This window comes from Monodon monoceros, unplaced genomic scaffold, assembly GCF_005190385.1.
Source record: "Monodon monoceros isolate NGI ecotype Baffin Bay Population unplaced genomic scaffold, NGI_Narwhal_1 Super_Scaffold_8, whole genome shotgun sequence".
Lineage (NCBI taxonomy): Eukaryota > Metazoa > Chordata > Mammalia > Artiodactyla > Monodontidae > Monodon > Monodon monoceros.
This window is the reverse complement of record NW_021703785.1, coordinates 19068125-19092177: the sequence shown is the minus strand read 5'-3', so window position 1 is coordinate 19092177 and position 24053 is coordinate 19068125. Positions and strand designations below refer to the sequence as shown.

General features: G+C 35.1%; 1 long non-coding RNA gene across 1 annotated transcript in view; it reads right to left on the bottom strand.

Annotated features, from left to right (window-relative positions):
- LOC114888221 overlaps positions 1-24053 on the bottom strand; it is a 148117-nt gene that overhangs the window by 12013 nt on the left and 112051 nt on the right. Inside the window, exon 3 of the long non-coding RNA XR_003791739.1 lies at positions 1486-1570. This is a non-coding gene — a long non-coding RNA (uncharacterized LOC114888221). The remainder of the gene's footprint in view (positions 1-1485; positions 1571-24053) is intronic.

Sequence of the window (24053 nt, the reverse complement as noted above, 5' to 3'; positions counted from 1 at the left end):
ATCTAGGTATTGCTATGAAGGTAATTTGTAGATGTGGTTAACATCTACAATCAATTGCCCATATGTAAAGGAGATTATCCTCTTTTACCTGGGTGGGTCTCATTCAATCAATAGAAGGCCTTGAGAGCAAAACCAGGGTTTCCCCCGAGGAAGAAGAAAATCTGCCTCTAATATCAGCTCCTGCCTGAGAGTCTCTAGCCTGCTCTGGTCTACCCTACAGATTTTGGATTTGCCAGTCCTCACACTCATGTAAGCCAGGTCAAAAATAATAGTCTGCTGATACTTATGTAGGCATATTTTTGGAATCTTTCTCATTATTGTCGTATAATTTAAATGCGACTTTTGTTCCAAGTCTGTATGTTAATATATTTGCAGAATAAATTCAAAAGTGTCCTAATTAGGATATGAAGGTAGAAATAAATTGCATATTGTGACTTGAATTAATATTCAATTTTTAATTTAATTTTGATTCTGTAGATCTACAAAAAGCCACAAATTATTGTACAATTTTATTTCCTTTAAATCTTAGAAACAATCTATTCATACTCTAAAATTATTATTTATATTATCATTATTTAGTTCATAATGTGCAGATACCATACTGCACACAGCATTTGCCAAGCTATAATTCATTATTAACATTAAAATGCAACTTGAGAGGTCAGCTAGTTAATTCATCAAGCTTCAGGAATAAGTGGCAGATAAAAATGAAGAGTTACACTAATTTTCAAAACCTAGAAAAAAAGAATACTAACAACCCTGCTTTATAATACTGAAACATGCCATTAGAATTAATCAAATGTTCCACATAATGACAACATATAATAAACATTAATTAAGGAATACTTATCCATTTTGTTTATACAAGTGTGACCAGGGTAGGCAATACAATGGTAAATAAAAATGAAAATTATAAAGCATCTGTGATTAACTTTGACAAAGTCATCTCTACAATGCAATTTCTAAGGTTTATAAAAACTGATTAAAAGAATGTACATATTTAACAAATGCATGTATATATTTGTATGTTTGTGAGAGATATTTCTTCTGATGCCACAGGCTCATAAATTTCCCTGTAAAGAGCCATTGATCTTGGGCTGCCCTACAGAGATACATTTGCAGGGCCACCATGCCCAAGGCATTGTAGTGGTTACAGTGATTTACCTTCAGGTAGAGGTCAGGAAGAACCTAACAAGGAAGCAGGTCCCTGACCCCTTTGAGACCACTGAAGCAGGCTGTTGGAGGGAAGTGGGAAAGGATCATTGGATGATGAGAAGAAGCTCTTGTAGTCTGCTTCCAGAAGCAGTGCCTGGCAAGGAATCTAGGGTTCTATTCTACTACTAAGGGGTAGAAGGCACCCCAGAAGGTACCTAACTGCCTTGCCAGTCATAGCACCCTCCCCTGTTTGTGTGCACATTTCCCATCCTGGCCAATGACTGCTTGTCAATGCACCACCTACTGCTGCATTTACCATCCCTTACATACCTTTGGGTCCTTCTTCTTACACACCAGGAGTTTCCCGGTACTCTCTTCTTACCAAAGTATGCCACAAACTGCTTTTTTTCATAACCTGTTGAAAAAGTAGTTGATAAGCTTCTGTTTCCTGAAACATCATCTTTAGTGATCTCCCATTTCATGGGCAACACTCCTCTTCCTTCTTTAAAGAACAGAGAGAAAAGCTAACTTCTTTAATGTTTCCTCTCTCTCTCTCTCTTTCACACTTTCTCCCTTTTTGGCAAGATCATTGAAGTTACCTTCTGGTTAACCCTCAAATTTCATACTTTGGAAAGAATTACAGAAGTCATTTATTTTTCTTACTTTTATCAAACACTCAAGTGTTTAGTCAATGCTGATAATTTAGTTCCAGATCCAGATATCATTTGAAAACTTTGTTTGCAAACCTAGTAGTTATTCTTTGTACGAAAGCTCCAGGTTTTCAAGAATCAATTATTTTCAAATGCAAAATGGAAGATTGCTGTGTTTTTACATTAGGAAACCTTTTATAGTAACCTTGCAGAACTGAAATTTGTAGAGTTGGACATTAACTGTTAACTGAGAACACTCAGCTGTTGCGAACTCAAAAAAATATTTAAATAATATATGAAATGTCACAGATTTGTGTCATAGTATATGGGATGATAATTTTAAAGATGTGCTATAATTACATATTCCATGGAGAAACAGAGGTCTTCCATTTAAACATAGCAATGCCAACCCATACATTTAAAGTTCCCTGTCATATCACATTTCCATTATATTTTTGTGACAGGTGAAAAATAAGCAATAAACAAAAACGTTGATAAGGTCACACACCTGTTATGCTGTCTTCAGTCTGAGACACTTTAGTGTCATAAAGATGCTGACAAAGGGAAAGGGCTTTTAAGAAAATTCAGTAGTGTGATTAAGGAGCTAGGAAGTTAGACTTAAAATGAGGGATTAAAAGGATGAAATACGTTCACTGAGCTGAATTGTGACAAAGTAGGATGAGCCAAGTTATCTGTTTAGGAAAATCTGGAAGTTATAAATGACAAAGAGGTTGCAGTGCTATTTTGCATGCACACATATGCAGACATACATACACATGCATATTTTCTGGAATAATTGCCATCGTTCCTTTGGTAAGATTTTAATATAATAAATTTTCAAAAACTAAAAGTATTAAAAATAAATTTTCCGTAAGATTACCCATATAATTAATTGTGTTTTTAAATTATTGACTTAAAATTCTAAGAGAAAGACACCTTCCCATATTAATTGCCAATATATCTACAGTAAATTTTTTTTATGATTCAGCTTGGTGTATTAAGCAGAGCACAAGCTGTGCAAAAGATGTCCTGTTTGACAATTTCACATCTGTCACGAGCTAGCAAATAGTCTCTTAACCTCTCCCAGCCTTAGTTTCTTCATCTATATAATAAGGACATTGCATTGGATGTCTTAAAAACTTTTCTGGTGTAATATTCAAATTTTTATTAAAATAAAATTTAGAGTATTGACTATTGGTGACATTTCTTTGAATTAAAAACAATGAGTATACAAAGTATTTTAAAATGTTTTTAAAAAAGAGCTCTTTAATAAAATATCGTGATTTAGAAAGCAATAAGAAGAGAGGCCAAAAAAGATTGAAGCCTTCTCTCTTTCCCAAGTCCTTAATAAAAAGATTAAACAAATAAATTAAGAATTCTCTTTTAGGTGAAGTGGAATTTAAGCTTGTCAACAATTTCTGTAGAGTATTTATTATAGGAGTTGTTATCATTGCCTGAGAAGCCAGGGAACCCAGAAACAAGTGCGGAAAAGACACACATTTATCAGGTGACGTGAGAATTTTGACATGTGTATTGAATCCCTTCAGCGGTGTGTTGATGAGGATTGCATTGCCTATCGGCTTCATGAGTATATTTGAGGAGCTAATTTATGGGACCCTTACATTGGAAGGAGACTTTCTTTTTGAGTGAAATAAAACTTACCCTTTGTATATGGGCAATATTTGCTTTTCCTGCACTTTATTGGGGGGAGCAAAATAATTGTAATTACAAAAATAATGAGAAGTTTTGAGGACCTTATCTATTCATTTCCTGAATGACCAGTGGTACGGTTCCGAACATGACTGAAAAACTCGCTGCTCTAAGTAGCTTATATTTTGTTAGGTAAAATTTAAAAAGCAAACCAACAAATATTTAATATGGTAAGAAATATGTATAAGTGCTACTAATAAAAATAATATATAGAAATAATTGATAGCATGACTCTGGGAGAGAGGGATTGCTTTTGTAGACAAGGTGGTCAGGATAATGCCCGTCTGAGACTGTGACATTAGTAATCAGAGTTAACATAGTTAAAGTGGAAACAGGAAATTATGTTAAAATATGAGAGAAGACTATTTCAAGATAAAATGACTTTATGAAGTGAAAAATCATATCATGTCATATTTAAAACTTTAAATATAAGCAATAAAAACAAAATGGTTATTTCTTAGCAGTGAATTAAGGCTACAGATGTCAAAAAGATAAAATATCTCTCAACGAAGCAAGGATATGAAGAAATAAAATCTACAATTGAAAAGAAATGCATTTGAAGGAAAAACCCTAGAGACCTACTGTGCAAGTAGAAATTTTAGAATTGATAAAATGAACAGATGCTGGACTAATAAATCTTAATAATTAATAGAAGAAAATGTATTTTAGCTAAATAAATATTCCAGTGTTAGAATTGAAATGGATCTCTAAGTTCCTGGCATTTTAAGTAGAAAAGGCATATGCCCAGATGAATTATGGTGACATTTATGGATCAAAAGAAGAAACAGAAAATCTAATGTAAGTATATGTGTATATATATAATATAACAAGAACATATATATGTATATAACAAGAATACATGTATATATAACAAGAACAAATTACCTAGAAAAGGCAGACTAATAAGCTTTTTCATTTTCAACAGTAGAAGCTAGAAGACATTTGAACACCATTTATAGATAATTGAGGGAAAATTTATTTTGAGCTAAGAATTATATGTACCTCTTTAGAGAAGAACAAAGATGACAAGTTCAGATGTCTAATGATTCAGATAGTAGGGCTTCTATAAACTGTAGGAAACACAAAATTACTTTAGGAAAGTAAGTAAGAACAAAATCTCAAGAGAAGAAAAGACAAAAGGGAACATTAAAGTCACTAGTGATAAATCTGTGATATTTAGAATTACATCTAAATGTATCATGAGAACATGATAAGAGTTTTAGTATTGATAGTAATTTCAGATTATTGGATTAAAAGGAATAAAAAGAGCTATTGTAAAAATTTTTTAAAGTTTGGTAGCTTGATATTAGCTTTTCTAACTTATTTTTGCAAGACTTAATAGTTCATTGGGTAAAGAAAAGTGCAGAGTTGGGGTGACGGTAGTGGAAAGTCAAAATATCTTGGTGTTACCAAGGTATGTATAAATTAACTCAATTTTATATAATAATAGAGAAAATTCCATTTTTTTGATAGTTATGAGCTCAATAAACACATCTTGGTGAATTTATTTGATTATTAGAAATATAATGTGTCATATTGTGCACTATAATGTGTTCCAGGAATATTTTTAACAATATTCTATGCTCTTTATATTCAACCACTGATTTTAAGCTTTTTATCTTTCTGATCTATTGATCAGCATCTTTGTTTTATTTATCTTTCAAGAAGATCTTTCAATAAGCATCTTTGTTTTATTTCTCTTTCAAACAGATTTATTCAATCTTAGGTTAATAGACTTATTCAATCTAAAATCTTGCAATAAATATTTCTCATTTGATTTATTTTAATTTCTATTTTATTTTATTGAATGGAAAATTTATAAATATTAATATATATCATACATAATACAAATGAAGCTCTTTAGAAGAACATAAGATAATCTTTAATAAAATATTAAAAATAGTTAATTTCTTATCTCTAGAGAATTATGCTTATGAAAATCAGTTATGGCAAGCTGGAAAATAACATTTCTTCCAAGTGACTTGAATATGAACAATTTAAAAGATTCGAGTAGAAGTGAATTAAATGGGATAAACTCTTCTCATGTGAATTTGTGACTCTCTTTGATTTGCTCTAATTCTGATAAATCTAGGAGCTCCTTTATTGCCAGGTATATGTTTCAATTGATCTGACACATTTCAATAGAATGTTTGTCTAATGTGAGGACCCTAATGGTTCATGAGCAGCGTAACAATCTGACTACTAATAACTAAATGCAGTTAGAAGTGGAACATTAAAATAATCTTGTTTTGTAAAATCACTTCTCAAAGTAGGAGAGGAGAAGAAAACTTTATTTTTACTGGCTAATGTGTGAGAATTTATTTAATGTTAGTGTCTTTTGTAAGAAAATTTTATATCACCAAGTAACACAATCTTTATGCTAAGAGTGGAAAAGTAAGCTCTTAATAGTCCAGATATCTGTGTTCTAAAATTTAAATATTTAAATGATTTTATTAGGTTTTAACACATATTGAGTTAACTGCATTGAAATACCCATACTACAAAATAACAAACAAAAATATTTTCTTCTCTTGTACATTTCAGTTAAAACAACCCTCTCTCTAGCCTACTACTTTTCAGAATAAGGATTTTGCTCCAAATTACTATTTTAATAGTGAAAAGGTGAACACTAACTTCTTCAATTTCTATGTATTCCAACTTCAACAATTCAAAAGCAACTACTCCCTAGGGACTTCCCTGGTGGTCCAGTGGTAAAGAATCCGCCTTACAATGCAGGGGATGCGGGTTCAATCCCTGGTCGGGGAACTAAGATCCCACATGCTTCAGGGCAACTAAGCCCATGTGCCACAATTACTGAATTTGTGCGCTTCAACTAGAGCCCGCACGCCACAAACTAGAGCCCATGTGCTCTGGAACCCGCACGCCACAACTACAGAGCCCACATGCCCTGGAGCCTGCGTGCCACAACTAGAGAAGAGAAAACCCACATGCCACAACTAGAGAGAAACCCGCACACCACAACGAAGAGTCTATGAGCCACAATGAAAGATCCTGCGTGCCTCAACGATGATCCTGCATACCACAACTAACACCCGACACAGCCAAAAATAAATAAAAAATAATAAAACAAAACAAAAGCAACCACTCCCATCTCTACACCTCCATCTGTGAAGAGTGGTCTAGAGAGGAGGTTGTTTTAACTGAAATGTACAAGAGAAGAAAATGATATTTTTGTTTGTTATTTTGTAGTATGGGTATTTCAATGCAGTTAACTCAATATGTGTTAAAACCTAAAATTAACCTAGTAGTAATAAAATCATTTAAATATTTAATTTTTAGAACACAGATATTTCTGAAAAGTATCCCTTATTAAGAGAAAAAAATTATATTTGAATTCCCTTAGCACCAGTATATTAAGAAGAAGGCAGAGTCAACTACATCATAAAGTGTTAATTCCACACTGAAGTAAAGAGACAAAAACAGAAATGATACAGAAGGTATAGACAGCCTATTCTTTGAGAACTGCACAATTGTGAGCAGAAGAAAAGAGGTAGAGGAATTGATCATCCAACTGCCTGGCATCCTGTACATGGACTGTAGTATCAAAGTGTGAGGCCTGGGTGATAGGTTGAAGGGAACACTGAAAACCATCAACTCCACATGTAGGCTGAGAGACTAACCAATTAGGTCCTTCTGAGCCAACCTCAATTCTCTTTTGGCTTGAAGATTACCCAGAGAGACCACCCTGTCCCCATAGAGGGACAAAGAATGCCATTTAAGGTGCTACCCATGAATAAGATATAGTGGTAGCTTGAAGGAGAATCTGCTGTGTTCTGTGACCAGAGATCCTAGAGCAACATTCTCATACTGAGAGACAATGAGAGTCACTGCTAGAACACAAACATATACACCAAACTGGCAACATATTCATGGGGCTAGGTGCAAACTGAAAATGAGGTACCTCTTGCTACATTTTTAAAAGAATTTCAATATGGTGACAGCAGCATTAAACCAAGTGTAAGGCCCTTCTGAGTGTGGGCTGTGCATGACTGCACAGGTCACACACCCATGAAGCTAGCTCAGCATATACACAGAACCGGTGAGAACCCAGGTAGGACTGAGTCACTACGGAGGATAGGGATCCTATCTCGACAGCTAGGCAGTCAACAACAAAGCAGAAAAGAATATCCTAGTGGAAGCAACAGGACATGGTGGATAATACAGAGACCTGCAGATAACCTTAGGGTCCTCTTCTGCACATGAAATAGTGTAAGCCCCTTCCCCAATTTCCAGATGCCACATTAGAAAAGAAGAAATAAGAAAGAGCCAAGAAATCTAAAAGACTAGATATGTATCCTTAAAAAATGGTTTATGTTAGTTCATCACCGTATTTTGAATGGAGGGGCTGTAAGAAAAGCAATTCAATTATTTAGTAAAAAGAAACTACAATTATTTGGTTACATTTGAGTGTCGTGTGAAACTTCAATGAAATTGTTTTGTTTATCAACTTCAGTAAAAAGTTCAAATAAATTTTAAGTATGACACTATTTTTCTAATTGAAATTACATCCTTTATTTTTGAAAAAGAAAACAAAATGTTAATTTTCTTTTTCATCTGAATTGCCTTGTTGAAAGAACTTCACGACATAGTGTTTATTTAAAAACATTTAATAAGGTTTTCAGTAATGGTTAAATTAGATGACTTAGGATAAGCAGAATTAACTATGAAAAAAACCTACATTATTATCTCATGAATTTTCATAAACATTCACACATTTCTTTTATAAGACTACAGTACAAAAAATAACTCTGATTTGAATGATTTTTACTACCTTGAAGATATTACACATAAAATACTTTTCAAATTAAGTTTAAAAATCCCTGGGGAAAATTTAAAATATATGAAATTTATAGGCACTGATATTTAAAATAAAAAATGCACAAAACCATCAACAGAGAAGGGAGAAAGAATAGCATCTGGTTTCAAAGTAATTTCCCTGCATGTGCTGTACATATGTGCCAAGAATGAGATATTTTCTTATAAGACAGTTCATTTCCTTCAGAAATGTTCAGAGGAAAGAGTAATGGTAGAAAAGAAGCAGTTAGCAAGAGAAGAGGGGTTAAATGAGAATTCTTTCCAAGAATAGACTGATAGAAGCAGTTATAACATCAAATAGAGAATGGTTCAGTGTGAGTGATGGTGGTTGGTGGCTGTGATATGACAAGGATAAGGTGGCAAGAAATGAAGTTATATACTGAAATTCACTTTATATTTGACATTGTGATACGTCCTCTTTGTCCCTCACAGAAGGTTTCATATCTGTCTCTCTACACATTTCTTTAATCCTTCTATATTACTACACCTGTGACTATAATTTTTGGCCATTCAGTTAGTGACATTTCCAGCCGAAATTCAAATTCCACTGGAAATCTAAAACTACATTGGATTGTCTTTGTTTTTCTATTATACTCTTTTTTTCTTTTTTTTTTTTTTGCGGTACACGGGCCTCTCACTGTTGTGGCCTCTCCCGTTGCGGAGCACAGGCTCCGGATGTGCAGGCTCAGTGGCCATGGCTCACGGGCCTAGCCGCTCCATGGCATGTGGGATCTTCCCGGACCGAGGCATGAACCCGTGTCCCCTGCATCGGCAGGCGGACTCTCAACCACTGCACCACCAGGGAAGCCCTCTATTATACTCTTAATAAATTCCCAAAGATGAGAATTTTGTTTACCTATCAGGATATTTTTTACTCTTAAAATGTGTAGCATGTTGAAATGTTTAAAGCAAAACACATAAAAATAACATAGAACACTTGAAAATAGTGTATGATAACAACACATATTCAAGGTTCTCAATTAGAAATGCCTTATTTTCCAGAAACAAAATAAGTACGATTTTTTTTAACATCTTTATTGGAGTATAACTGCTTTACAATGGTGTGTTAGTTTCTGCTGTATAACAAAGTTATTCAGCTATGCATATAGATATATTCCCATATCTCCTCGCTCGTGTGTCTCTCTCCCTATCCTACCCCTCAAGGTAGTCACAAAGCACCAGGCTAATCTCCCTGTGCTATGTGGCTCCTTCCCACTAGCTATCTATTTTACATTTGGTAGTGTATATATGTCCAGGCAACTCTCTCACTTCGTCCCAGCTTACACTTTCCTCTTCCCATATCCTCAAGTCCATTCTCTGTGTCTCTGTCTTTATTCCTGTCCTGCCCCTAGGTTCTTCAGAACCTTTATTTATTTATGTTTTTAGATTCCATATATATGTGTTACCCTACAGATTTTGTTTTTCTCTTTCTGACTTACTTCACTCTGTATGACAGACTCTAGGTCCATCCACATCACTACAAAAAACTCAGTTTCGTTTCATTTTATCGCTGAATAATATTCCATTGTATATATGTGCCACATCTTCTTTATCCATTCATCTGTTGATGGCCACTTAGGTTGCTTCCATATCCTGGCTATTGTAAATAGAGCTGCAATGAACACTGTGGTACATGACTCTTTTTGAATTATGGTTTTCTCAGGGTATATGCCTAGTAGTGGGATTGCTGGGTCATATGGTAGTTATATTTTTAGCTTTTTAAGGAGCCTCCATACTGTTCTCCATAGTGGCTGTATCAATTTATATTCCCTCCAACAGTGCAAGAGGGTTCCCTTTTCTCCACACCCTCTCCAGCATTTATTGTTTGTAGATATTTTGATGATGGCCATTCGAACCAGTGTGAGGTGATACCTCATGGTAGTTTTGATTTGCATTTCTCTAATGATTAGTGAAGTTGAGCATCCTTTCATGTGTTTGTTGGCAATCTGTATATCTTCTTTGGAGAAATGTTTATTTAGGTCTTCTGCCCATTTTTGGATTGGGTTGTTTCTTTTTTTGATATTGAGCTGCAAGAGCTGCCTGTAAATTTTGGAGATTAATCCTTTGTCAGTTGCTTCATTTGCAAATATTTTCTCCCATTCTGAGGGTTGTCTTTTCGTCTTGTTTATGGTTTCCTTTGTTATGCAAAAGCTTTTAAGCTTCATTAGGTCCCACTTTTTTATTTTTGTTTTTATTTCCATTTCTCTAGGAGGTGGGTCAAAAAGGATCTTGCTGTGATGTATGTCACAGAGTGTTCTGCCTATGTTTTCCTCTAAGAGTTTTATAGTGTCTGGCCTTACATTTAGGTCCTTAATCCATTTTGAGTTTATTTTTGTGTATGATGTTAGGGAGTGTTCTAATTTCATTCTTTTACATGTAAAAAGCTGTCCAGTTTTTGCAGCACCATTTATTGAAGAGGCTGCATTTTCTCCATTGTGTATTCTTGCCTCCTTTATCAAAAATACGGTGACCATATGTGCGTGGGTTTATCTCTGGGCTTTCTATCCTGTTCCATTAATCTATATTTATGTTTTTGTGCCAGTACCATACTGTCTTGAACACTGTAGCTTTGTAGTATAGTCTGAAGTCTGGGAGACTAATTCCTCAGCTCTGTTTTTTCTTTCTCAAGATTGCTTTGGCTATTCGGGGCCTTTTGTCTTTCCAAACAAATTGTGAAATTTTTTGTTCTAGATCTAAGAAAAATGCCAATGGTAGTTTGATAGGGACAGCAATGAATCTGTAGATTGCTTTGGGTACTACAGTCATTTTCACAATGTTGATTCTTCCAATCCAGGAACATGGTATACCTTTCCATCTGTTTGTATCATCTTTAGTTTCTTTCATCAGTGTCATAGTTTTCTACATACATGTCTTTTGTCTCCTTAGATAGGTTTATCCCTAGGTATTTTATTGTTTATGTTGCAATGGTAAATGGGAGTGTTTAATTCCTCTTTCAGATTTTTCATCATTAGTGTATAGGAATGTCAGAGATTTCTGTGCATTACTTTTGTATCCTGCTACTGTACTGAATTCATTGATTAGCTCTGGTAGTTTTCTGGTAGCATCTTTAGGATTCTCTATGTATAGTACCATGCCATTTGAAAACAGTGACAGCTTTACTTCCTCATTTCCGATTTGGATTCCTTTTTCTTCTCTGATTGCTGTGGCTAAAACTTCCAAAACTATGTTGAGTAATAGTGGTGAGAGAGAACAACCTTGTCTTGTTCCTGATCTTAGAGGAAATAGTTTCAGTTTTTCACCATTGAGAATGATGTTGGCTGTGGGTTTGTCATATATGGCCTTTATTATGTTGAGGAATTTCCCTCTATGCCTACTTTCTGGAGGGATTTTATCATAAATGGGTGTTGAATTTTGTCGAAAGCTTTTCTGTGTCTTTTGAGATTATCATATGGTTTTTACCCCTCAGTTTGTTAATACGGTGTATCACATTGACTGATTTGCATATACCGAAGAATCCTTACATTCCTGATATAAACCCTACTTGATCATGGTGTATGATCCTTTTAATGTGCTGTTAGATTCTGTTTCCTAGTATTTTGTTGAGGATTTGTGCATCTCATCTATGTTCATCAGTGATATTGGCCTGTAGTTTTCTTTTTTTGTGACATCTTTTTCTGGTTTTGGTATCAGGGTGATGGTGGCCTTGTAGAATGAGAGTTCCTCTCTCTGCTATATTTTGGAGGAGTTTGAGAAGGATAGGTGTTAGCTGTTCCCTAAATGTTTGATAGAATTCACCTGTGAAGCCATCTGGTCTTGGGCTTTTCTTTGTTGGAAGATTTTTAATCACAGTTTCAATTTCAGTACTTGTAGTTGGTCTATTCATATTTTCTATTTCTTCCTGGTTCAGTTGGAAGTTTGTACTTTTCTAAGAATTTGTTCATTTCTTCCAGGTTGTCCATTTTATTGGTATATAGTTGCTTGCAGTAATCTCTCATGATCTTTTGTATTTCTGCAGTGTCAGCTGTTAGTTCTCCTTTTTCATGTCTAATTCTATTGATTTAAGTCTTCTCCCTTTTTTCCTTGATGACTCTGGCTAATGGTTTAACAATTTTGTTTATCTTCTCAAAGAATCAGCTTTTAGTTTTATGATCTTTGCTATTGATTTCTTTTTCATTTATTTCTGTTCTGATTTTAATAATTTCTTTCCTTCTGCTAACTTTGGATTTTTTGTTGTTCTTCCTTCTCTAATTGCTTTAGGTGTAAGTTTAGGTTGTTTATTTGAGATTTTTCTTGTTTTTTGAGGTAGGATTATATTGCTATAAACTTCCCTCTTAGAACTGCTTTTGCTGCATCCCATAGGTTTTGGGCTGTCGTATTTTCATTGTCGTTTGTTTCTAGATGTTTGTTGAGTTCCTCTTTGATTTCTTTAGTGATCTCTTGGTTATTTAGTAGTGTATTGTATAGCCTCCATTGTGTTTGTATTTTTTACAGTTTTCTTCCCTGTAATTGTTACCTAGTCTCATACTGTTGTGGTCGGAAAAGATACTTGATATGATTTCAAATTTCCTAAATTACCAGGGCTTGATTTGTGGTCCAAGATATGATCTATGCTGGAGAATGTTCCAAGAGCACTTGAGAAGAAAGTGTATTCTGTTGTTTTTGGATGGAATGTCCTATAAATATCAATGAAGTCCATCTTGTTTAATGTGTCATTTAAAGCTTGTGTTTCCTTATTTATTTTCATTTTGGATGATCTGTCCATTGGAGAAAGTGGGGTGTTAAAGCCCCTTACTATTATTGTGTTACTTTCAATTTCCCCTTTTATGGCTGGTAGCATTTGCCTTATGTATTGAAGTGCACCTATACTGGGTGCATATTTACAATTGTTATATCTTCTTGGATTGATCCCTTGATCTTTTTGTAATGTCCTTCTTTGTCTCTTGTAATACTCTTTTTTTTAAAGTCTACTTTGTCTGATATGAGTATTGCTACTCCAGCTTTCTTTTGATTTCCATTTGCATGGAATATCTTTTTCCATCCCCTCACTTTTAGTCTGCATGTGTCCCTAGGTCTGAAATGGGTCTCTTGTAGACAGCATATATATGGGTCTTGTTTTTTTTATCCATTCAGCCATATGGGTCTTTTTTTTGGAGCATTTAATCCATTTACATTTAAGGTAATTATTGATATGTATGTTCCTATTACCGTTTTCTTAATTGTTTTGGGTTTGTTATTGTAGGTCTTTTCCTTCTCTTGTCTTTCCTGCCTAGAGAAGTTCCTTTAGCATTTGTCGTAAAGCTGGTTTTGTGGTGCTGAATTCTCTTAGTTTTTGTTTGGCTGTAAAGATTTTAATTTCTCCGTCGAATCTGAATGAGATCCTTGCTGGGTAGAGTCATCTTGGTTGTATGTTTTCCCCTTTCATCACTTTAAATATGTCCTGCCACTCCCTTCTGGCTTGCAGAGTTTCTGCTGAAAGATTAGCTGTTAACCGTATGGGGTTTCCGTTGTATGTTACTTGTTGTTTTTTCCTTGCTGCTTTTAATATTTTTTCTTTGTTTTTAATTTTTGATAGTTTAATTAATATGTGTCTTGGTGTGTTTCCCCTTGGATTTATCCTGTTTGGGACTCTGTGTTTCCTGGACTTGATTGACTATTTCCTTTCACATGTTAGGGAAGTTTTCAACTATAGTCTCGTCAAATATTTTCTCAGACCCTTTCTTTTTCTCTTCTTCTTCTGGGACCCCTATAATTCAAATGTTGTGCATTTAATGTTGTCCCAGAGGTCTCTGAGACTGTCCTCAATTCTGTTAATTCTTTTTTCTTTATACTGCTCTGTGGCAGTTATTTCCACTATTTTATCTTCCAGGTCACTTATCCATTCTGCCTCAGTTAATCTGCTATTGATTCCTTCTAGAGAATTTTTAGTATCATTTATTTTGTTGTTCATCATTGTTTGCTCTTTACTGCCTCTAGGTCTTTGTTAAATATTTCTTGTATTTTCTCCTTTCTATTTCCAACATTTTGGATCATGTTTACTATCATTACTCTGAATTCTTTTTCAGGTAGACTGCCTATTTCCTCTTCATTTGTTTGGTCTGGTGGGTTTTTTACCTTACTCCTTCATCTGCTGCATATTTCTCTGTCTTCTCATTTTGTTTAACTTACTGTGTTTGGGGGTCTCCTTTTCACAGGCTGTAGGTTCGTAGTTCCTGTTATTTTTGGTGTCTGCTCCCAGTGGGTGAGGTTGATTCAGTGGCTTGTGTAGGCTCCCCAGTGTAGGGGACTGGTGCCTGTGTTCTTGTGTTTGGGGCCGTATCTTGTCTTTCTGGTGGGCAGCGCTGCGTCTGGTGGTGTGTTTTGCAGTATCTGCGAACTTAGTATGACTTTAGGCAGCCTCTCTGCTAATGGGTGGGGTTGTGTTCCTGTCTTGCTATTTGTTTGGCATGGAACGTCCAGCACTGGAACTTGTTGGCCGTTGGGTGGAGCGGGGTATTAATGTTGAGACAGATATCTCTGGGAGAGCTCTCACCAACTGATATTACTTGGGGCTGGGAGGTTTCTGTTGGTCCAATGTCCTGGACCCAGCCTTCCAACCTCTGAAGCTCAGGCCCGACACCCGACCAGAGCACCAAGACCCTACCAACCACACAGCTCAGAAGAAAACAAAGAGAGAAAAAAACAAAAACAAAAGCAAAAAACCGAACAGACAGAACTCTAGGACAAATGGTAAAAGCAAACCTATACAGACAAACTCAAACAAAGAAACATACACATACACACTCACAGAAAGAGAAAAAGGAAAAAAGTACATATATACAAAAAAAAAAAAAACAGAAAGAGAGCATCCAAACCAATAAACAGATCCACCAATGATAGTAAGCACTAAGTATTAAACTTAGATAAACATAAAACCGGAAACAAATTAGATTTAGAAAGGAAAGCCCATGTCTACAGTTGCTCCCAAAGTCCACCGCATCAATTTTGGCAACATTCGCTGTCTATTCAGGTATTCTTCAGATGCAGGGTTTATCATATTGATTGTGGGGATTTGATCTGCTGCTCCTGAGGCTGCACAGAGAACTTTCCCTTTCTCTTCTTTGTTTGCACAGATCTGGGGGTTCAGCTTGGTTTTGGCCCCACCTCTGTGTGTAGGCCACCCTTAGGGGTCTGTTCCCCACCCTGACATGAGGGGGTTAAAGGAGCCACTGGTTAGGGCTCCCTTGCACACTCAGGCTGGGGGGAGGGAAGGGTACGGTATTCATAATTGGAATGTGGGGTAAGCCTGAGGTGGCAGAGGCCAGCGTGATGTTGCAACAGCCTGAGGTGCGCTGTGTGTTCTCCTGGGGAAATTGTCCCTGGATCACGGGACCCTGGTGGTGGTGTGCTGCACAGACTCCCGGGGGTGTGTGTGGATAGTGACCTGTGATTGCACCCAGGGTTTTTGGTGGCAGTGGCATCAGCCTTAGCGGTTCATGCCAGTCTCTGGGGTCTGAGTTGATAGCTGCAGCTCATGTCCATCTCTGGAGCTCGCTTAGGCAGTGCTCTGCCTTCTGTGGGCACACTGAGAAGGAATCCCCTCTCCTTGCGCATGCCGAAACAAAGGTCTCTTGCCTCTCCGGCAGGTCCAGACTTTTTCTTGGACTCCCTCTAGCTAGCTGTGGCACACTAGCCCCCTTCAGGCTGTCTTCACGCAGCCAACCACAGTCCTCTCCCTGGGGTCTGACCTCTGACACCCGAGCCTCAGCTCAACTCCCAGCCCCCGCCTGCCCTGGCAGGTGAGCAGACAAACCTCCCAGGCTGGTGAGCACTGGTCGGCACCGATCCTCTGTGCGGGAATCTCGCCGCTTTGCCCTCTGCACCCCTGTTGCTGTGCTCTCCTCTGTGCCTCTAGAGCTTCTCCCCCGTCCCCACCTTCCCACCAGTGAAGGGGCTCCCTAGTGTGTGGAAACTTTTCTTCCTTCAGAGCTCCCTCCCAGAGATGCGGGTCCTGTTCCTATTCTTTTGTCTCTGTTTTTTCTTTTGCCCTACCCAGGTATGTGGGGAGTTTCTTGCCTTTGGGGAAGTCTGAGGTCTTCTGCCAGCGTTCAGTAGGTGTTCTGTAGGAGTTGTTCCACATGTAGATGTATTTTTTGATGTATTTATGGGGAGGAAGATGATCTCCACCTCTTAATCCTCCGCCATCTTGAAGGTCTCTGACACTTATGTCTTCTTGATGGAGACTTCTATCATTATAAAATATCCTTCCTCAACACTAATAATATTTTTTGTCTTTAGGTCTCTTTAGCTAATATTACTACTGTCACTGTAGCTTTGTTTCAGTACATATTAGCATGATGTAATTTTTTCCATATTTTTTAACCTTCAACCTATTATGTCTGAATCTAAAGGTTATCTATTAAAGATAGCATAAAATTGGATCATTTTAAAAAATCAATTGGGCAAATCTTTCTTTTATTTTCTATATTGCCCCTGTTCCCCTCTCTCTGGTAATCACTAATTTGTTCTCTATATCTGTGAGTCTGCTTCTTTTTTGTTTTATTCAGTAGTTTGTTGCATATTTTAGATTCCACATGTAAGTGTTATCATACAGTATTTGTCTTCCTCTGTCTGACTTATTTCACTTAGCATAATGTCCTCCAAGTCAATCCATGTGGCAAATGGGTGGCAAAATTTCATTCTTTTTTATGGCTGATATCCCATGTATATATGTATACCAAATCTTTACCCATTCATCTGTTAGTGGACACTTAGACTGCTTCCATACCTTGGCAATTGTAAATAATGCTGCTATGAACATTGGGGTTCATGTATCTTTTCCAATTATTTGTTTTGCTGGGTCAGATGGTAGTCCTATTTGTGGTTTTTTGAGAAACCTCCATAGTGCTTTCAGTGTGGCTGCACCAATTTACATTCCCACCAACAGTACTGAAGGAGAGTTTCCTTTTCCCCACCTCCTTGCCAACATTTGTTATCTGTGTTCTTTTTGATGATAGCCATTCTGACAGATGTGAGGTGATATCTCACTGTGGTTTTGATTTGCATTTCCCTGATGATTAGCGACGTTGTGAACCTTTTGATGTGCCTGTTGGCCATCTGCATTTCCTCTTTGGAAAATTGTCTATTCAATTCTTCTGCCCATTTTTAAATTGGGTTGTTTATTTTTTTCTGATGTTGAGTTGTATGAACTGCTTCTATATGTTGGCTAGTAACCCCTTATCAGTCACATCATTTGCAAATATCTTCTCCCATTCAGTAAGTTGTTTTTGTTTTGCCAATGGTTTCCTTTGCTATGCAAAATGCTTTTAAGTTTAATTTGTTTATTTTTGCTTTTGTTTCATTTGCTTTAGGAGATGGATCTAAAAAATATTGCTGAGGTTTATGTCAAAGAGTGTACTGCCTGTGTTTTCCTCTAGGAGTTTTATGGTATCTGGTCTTACATTTAGGTCTTTAATCCATTTTGAGTTTATTTTTATATACAGTGTTAGAGAATATTCTAATTTCATTCTTTTACAAGTAGCTGTCCAGTTTTCCCAGCACCACTTATCGAAGGGACTGTCCTTTCTCCATTGTATATTCTTGCCTCCTTTGTCATAGATTAATTGATCATAAGTGTGTGGGTTTATTTCTGGGCTTTCTATTCTGTTCCATTGATCCAAGTGTCTGTTTTTGGGCCAGTAGCATACTCTTTTGATTATTGTAGCTTTGTAGTATAGTCTGAAGTGAGGGAGCATGATTCCTCCAGTTCTGTTTTTCTTTCTCAAGATTATTTTGGCTATTCAGGGTCTTTTGTGTTTCCATACAAAAGAAGCCCTAGCCACAGAAATCAAAGAAGAAAAACAAATAAAAGGAATCCAATTGCAAAGGAAGAAGTAAAAATGTCACTGTTTGCAGATGACATAATACTATTCATAGAAAATCCTAAACATGCTACCAGGAAACTACTAGAGCTCATCAATGAATCTGGTAAAGTTGCAGGATACAAAATTAATATACAGAAATCTGTTGCAGTTCTATACAATGAAAAGAGAAATTCCCCTATTCCTCCACTACTACCTTTGTCATATTAAATAAATATGTCCTACTGCGCTATTTTAATTACCTATTTTCATTTAACATATGTTTTTTGACTTATTTTCTTAAAAGTTTTCTTGCCAATTATAAATAACATCTTAATTTTTATAAATATTTTGGATTAATATTGATACTTACATATTTCCAGTAGCATACTACAAAAATTTTGCTGCAGTATAACTCCTTCCACTCTCTTATTTTGTGTGTTATTATTTCATCATACAAATTACATCTTTACATGCTGTAAGTCTATCAAGACAGTTGTATAATTATTGCTTTATGCAGCAGTCTTTTCAAACAGATGGAAGAAGAAAAGAGTTTAAAAAATAAATTTATCATCTTTTTACTTATCCATGTAGTTAACTTTCCCAGTGGTCCTTAATTCTTCAGTTGTATGCTAGCTATTGTTTGGTGTCCTTTCATTACAGCCTGAGGGCCAAACTTAATATTTCTTGTGGGGCAGGTCCACCAGTAAAGAATTCTTCCATTTTTATTTTCCTAAGAATGCTTTAATTTCTTCTTCATTATTAAAGGATAATTTTGTTGGATATAGACTGCTCGGTTAACTTTTTTTTTTCTTTCAGTGCTTTTAATACATCATTTCATTAGCTTCTGACCTCCACAGTTTTTGAGGAGAAGTCTATTGCTAATCTATATAGGACCATGTGTACATGTGGAGTCATTCATCACTTGATATTTTCAAAAAATATCCTTGGCTTTCCACAATTTGACTATTTTGTATATGGGTGTGGATCTCACTGAGTTTTGCCAATTCTAGTTTGTTGACTTCTGGATGTGTAAATTAGTTCTTAATCAAATTTTAGGAGGTTTTCAGACATATTTTTAGCCATTACTTATTCAAATATTATTTCTATTGCTTCTCAGCTATATTCTGGGACCCCCACTCTGTGTATGTTGGTATGCTTGACAGTGTCCCCATTGGTCACTGAGACGGCTAGTTTTTCTTCATTCTTTTTTCTTTGTGTTCCTTAATCTGGATAATTTTCAGTAACCTATATTCAACTTTGATGATAATTTCTTCGGCCAGTTCCAATCTTTTCAGCCCATGTAATGATTTTTTTTTTCATTTCAGTTACTATATTGTTCAAACCAGAATTCCTGTTTGATCATTTTCATATTTTCAAATTTTTATGGATTTCTTTTTTTGGTGATATATCATTCTCATACTTTCCTTTAATTCATTAGAAAAGATCTTTTTTAAATTTTATATATTTATGACACTTGATTTAATGTATTGCTTTAGTAAGTGCAACAACATCTGAAATTTCTCAGGGATAGTTTTGTGAATACATTTTTACCCTGTGTATGAGCCATATGCCCATATTTCTTTGCATGTCTCATAATTTTCTGTTGAAAACTGGACATTTAAAATAAATAATAAGCAACTTTGGAAGTCAGATCCTCTCTCCTCTATTTGTTGTCTGCTTTTGTTGTGCTGTTACTGTTGTTTTTGCTACTGCCAATGGATTTTTTTCTTTAATTGATTTCTGCAATAATTCTGTAAAGTCTAAATTATGTGTCATGTGTGGCCACTGAAATTACTACTGCATTAACTTCTACTACTGCATTTCCTTAAATGCCTTGAATCAATGTCTCCCACCTTTTTACAAGTACTGTGTACATTTTGAAGCATGCCTTAATTCTATGGCTGTTTACAACTCTGTCTTAGCCTTCATTTCCTGTTTTTGCAGATAATCAGCCAGAGGTGAGAGATTAGGACTTACTCTTTACCTTCTTTGCCATATTCACATCTCTGCACATACGTGTGGTCTTCTAGATATTCAGGAATATGTTGGAGTTTTTCAAAGCCCTCTATGAACATATAATTTACAGATCTTCCTTTTAACCTGTTTGGGTAGCTTATTATTTGCTCTAGTTGGTATCACAGACTCAAGCAATTATTTCACAATGTTAAATAATTCTTCTGATTGTTTTTAACCAACACCATGGGTATAGAACTTCTCCCACTGAGAGTGTTCTGAGTCAGATCAAATAAAGACAAGCCCTGTAAATGGAGCTTTTCTAGGAAGTTTCCAGACATGTCAAATAGACAAATTCTCTGAGCATGGCCCTTTTGGGAAACTTCAAATTCAATTTGCTCCTTCCAGTGGCTGGTTTCACAATATCATGGTTTGAGGATGCTGGAAGTTAAAACAATCCCACAGTAAATAGGGCAAGGTAAAATGTCACAATTTCTGCTATTCTTAAAGAGGTCGGCCATTTTTCCTGAATAAATGATCACCTGATTTTTGCTAACCTTTGGTTAATTTCTTGAGTTAAGAACGTTTGATGATTTTCAATTTGTTTTGCAAGTTTTCCTTATTGCTTGTATGGAACAGCAGATTTTCAGACGGTCTTACTCTGACATTCCAGAAGTGTTTTCCCTTTGCCATGAATTCTGAGTCATATATCCCTTCTTTGTCCTGATTGGCAGCTGAATTTAACATCTGGTATGATGAGAGTTTTCATAACTCCTATCTGCTAACACTGAATTACCTAAATTACAGACATTTCTCTTTCTGTATTTTTTTTGCAGTGAATTCCCCACCTGTTCTCTCAAGAAGGACAAGTGTCTGCAAGCAATTGTCATTGAGGGATCTGATGCTAACACAAAGGTTTATTACTTTATGTGATTTTAGAATACTGCATAAGAATTTTCTATGCTTAGATTTTTCTATGAGGAAAAAAAATCACCATGTTATTTTTTAAAATTTATAAAGACTATTGCATTTTAAAAGGTAATTTTTCAATATGTTTCTAAAGATATTTGGAAAATCATAAAATTGAGTTAATCTAAATTTTCAAAATATTCATGTTTCTCAACTGAAATTTGAAGATTAACTAACATCATGGTCACACATTTTTGAAACAACAAATTTTGCAGATGAAATCTAGTTATACTTGCTTTCTGTTACCAGCTTTTAGATTTTATTATGCCCTCCACTAATTATGTAAATCAAAAATATGTATAATTATTTATATTATGAAATATGTAAAAGGCATTATACAATATTTTTGAAGCAACAGTTGTATAAATATTTGGAAATATCAATAAATTACATCAGATATTATAAACTTATGATATAATTGCAAGAATTAAAGATGATTAACCCTATAATTAGGACATTTATATTTAATGTGAATGGATCAAAAACTCATATCTTTTATATCATTTTAGGATTCTTATGACTGTGAAGTTTTAAGTTTCTATAACATGTTGAGTCTAATTATGTATCTTTAATATTAAAATTATATACATTTATAACATTATATTTTTACACTATATCCCTACTTTAATTAAAAGGCTCATCTTACTATTACATCTATCATTATGGCATATTTTATGTTTATCACTTATAAGCTACAGCTAAAGCAAAATTTAAAAACATAAAAATAGTTCTTTAAGATTCATTATTGAATTCCCAATTTTCACAACATGGTTTCCAAGGACATTTACAATCTGTATATATCAGCCTTTCTGATAAAATCTCATTTCATTAAGAACTATATATATATATATATATATATATATATATATATATAAAAGAACTCCTAGTTTCTCTGTTTTGCATTTCCATGTCCCATGTTTATTGGTTTAATGTCTGTGCTGCATGATAAACCATAAATATGATATCTGGGGTTTTACCTATTTTATACATTCTCAAATTTTTGGAATCCAACTATTCGTGCCATATAGTATATACTTATTCCTAGTAGTAGCTGAATAAGGACTAACTGATATCACTTCATTAAAATTTCTTTTTTGCTTTTTTTGTATTTTTCTCATCAAAATTGTTTTCAGTGTACCAGTTTCTCTTTCACACTCCATTGCATTCTTGTCATGGAAAGATATTAGTTGAATTCTGTGATGTAGGGCTATAGAATAATACAGCAAAATATCAATTCTGGTTTAATATTGTAAAATGACATCAAGTAATTTTAGAGGGATTCTTTCAGAGAGAAAAAAATTTACAATGAAATATAACCAGCCTGAACTGCTAAACATATCAAGTAAAAATATTGTACCATCACTTTTCCCCCAGTTAATTGCTTGAGCTTCCACCTGCCCCATTAACAGGAAATATATCCCTCTAGGGATACAAAGTCTTCAAAATATCTCAATAATGCTAGGGGCTGGTAATGTTCAAAGACATGTCAGAATCTGTTTTCCACTTCTAAGTGAAGAGAAAACAAAAGTTTCATCAGGTTGATAATGCCATGGATTTTGAAAAAGAATTAGAGAGAATCATAATGTTTTACTTTACTATTTCTACTTTTTGAAATGTGAACATTTTAAAAACACACACAAAAGTACAGAGAATGGCATAATGAGAACTTGTGTATGCATAATTCTGTTTTAACAATCATCAACAGTCTGCCATGCTTATTTCATTGATCTCCCCCTTTCTGCAGGAGGCAGGTGGCTAGAGTGTTTTAAAGTAAACCCAAGACATCAAATCATTTAACTATTAAATGCCTCATTAGACATCTTTTGTAGGTAATGACATTTAGTAATTCTATAATACTGGTATCACATTTAATAAAAATAAATATCACTACTGACTATTCTATTTCAATTTTTTTCTGATTGACTAAAAATGTGTATTTACAACCAGTTTGTCCTAATCAAGATCCAAATGAGATCTGCTTTTAACAATACATGTTATTGTTTTACGCTGTTACATATTAAAATTATTGGAGATTGATCTAAAATAGTACAGGTGAGTTGTAAACCAAACCTCATTGCACCAGCTTGCCTCATAATCCATGGAATGCATCAGTAGCCTGATGCATGATGCTACTGATGCATGATGCTTTTCATCATAGGCTGGCCATTAGACAGGGTGATCAGAAAAAATGAGCCATCTGTGTCTGTCTTTCATTACACATTCAAGCTTGGGTTTCATTATATGGTGGCAATTGAAGGGTTTTCATTATGCAAACATTTTTCACCTTCCTGCTTGCAACACGTTAGCTATTGCTCTATTGGTCAAAACAAGCAATGTGACCAAGGTCAGAATCAGAGTAGTAAGATACCACACAAAGGTAGACTAGGCTAAATGCAATGGAGAGAAATATTCTGATACTCTACCACATATTTCAACCTTCTAAATAACTATATTTAGAGTATATTTTGGCACCTTCTTCATGAAAGAAAAGGAAAACAATCTCATAAATTTAATTCCAGTTAAGCATTCCTCTGTAAGATGACTTGATTAATATAACTTTGTTTTGAGAAAAGCAATATAATAACATTATATTCACAACACTAATCATTTGTCCCAGCTTATAATTAACATTGATAAAGCCCCTTAATGCCTTTGCTTGGTTTCCTTCAAATTGGAAGAGATTGTATCTGTCTATTCTTCATCAAAATGGCATTTTCAATTGCATCACCTGAAGCAGATAACCACAAGCCTCAAATCTGACAGGACTGTCTTTCAATACAGTGGTGGAAACTGACAATGAAGCCCTGGGAGACTGATGCATTTTCAACAATGCAGGGATTTTTTTTTTTTTTTTTCTTAAAACCTGCCTTTTTCCCCCAACAGGGAACAGGTTTAAAACATTCAGTGAAGGATAAAAGCTATTCTACTGTTTTTTTTTAACGGTTATTTCTAAAAACTTGAAAAGTTTCATGTCACTTTC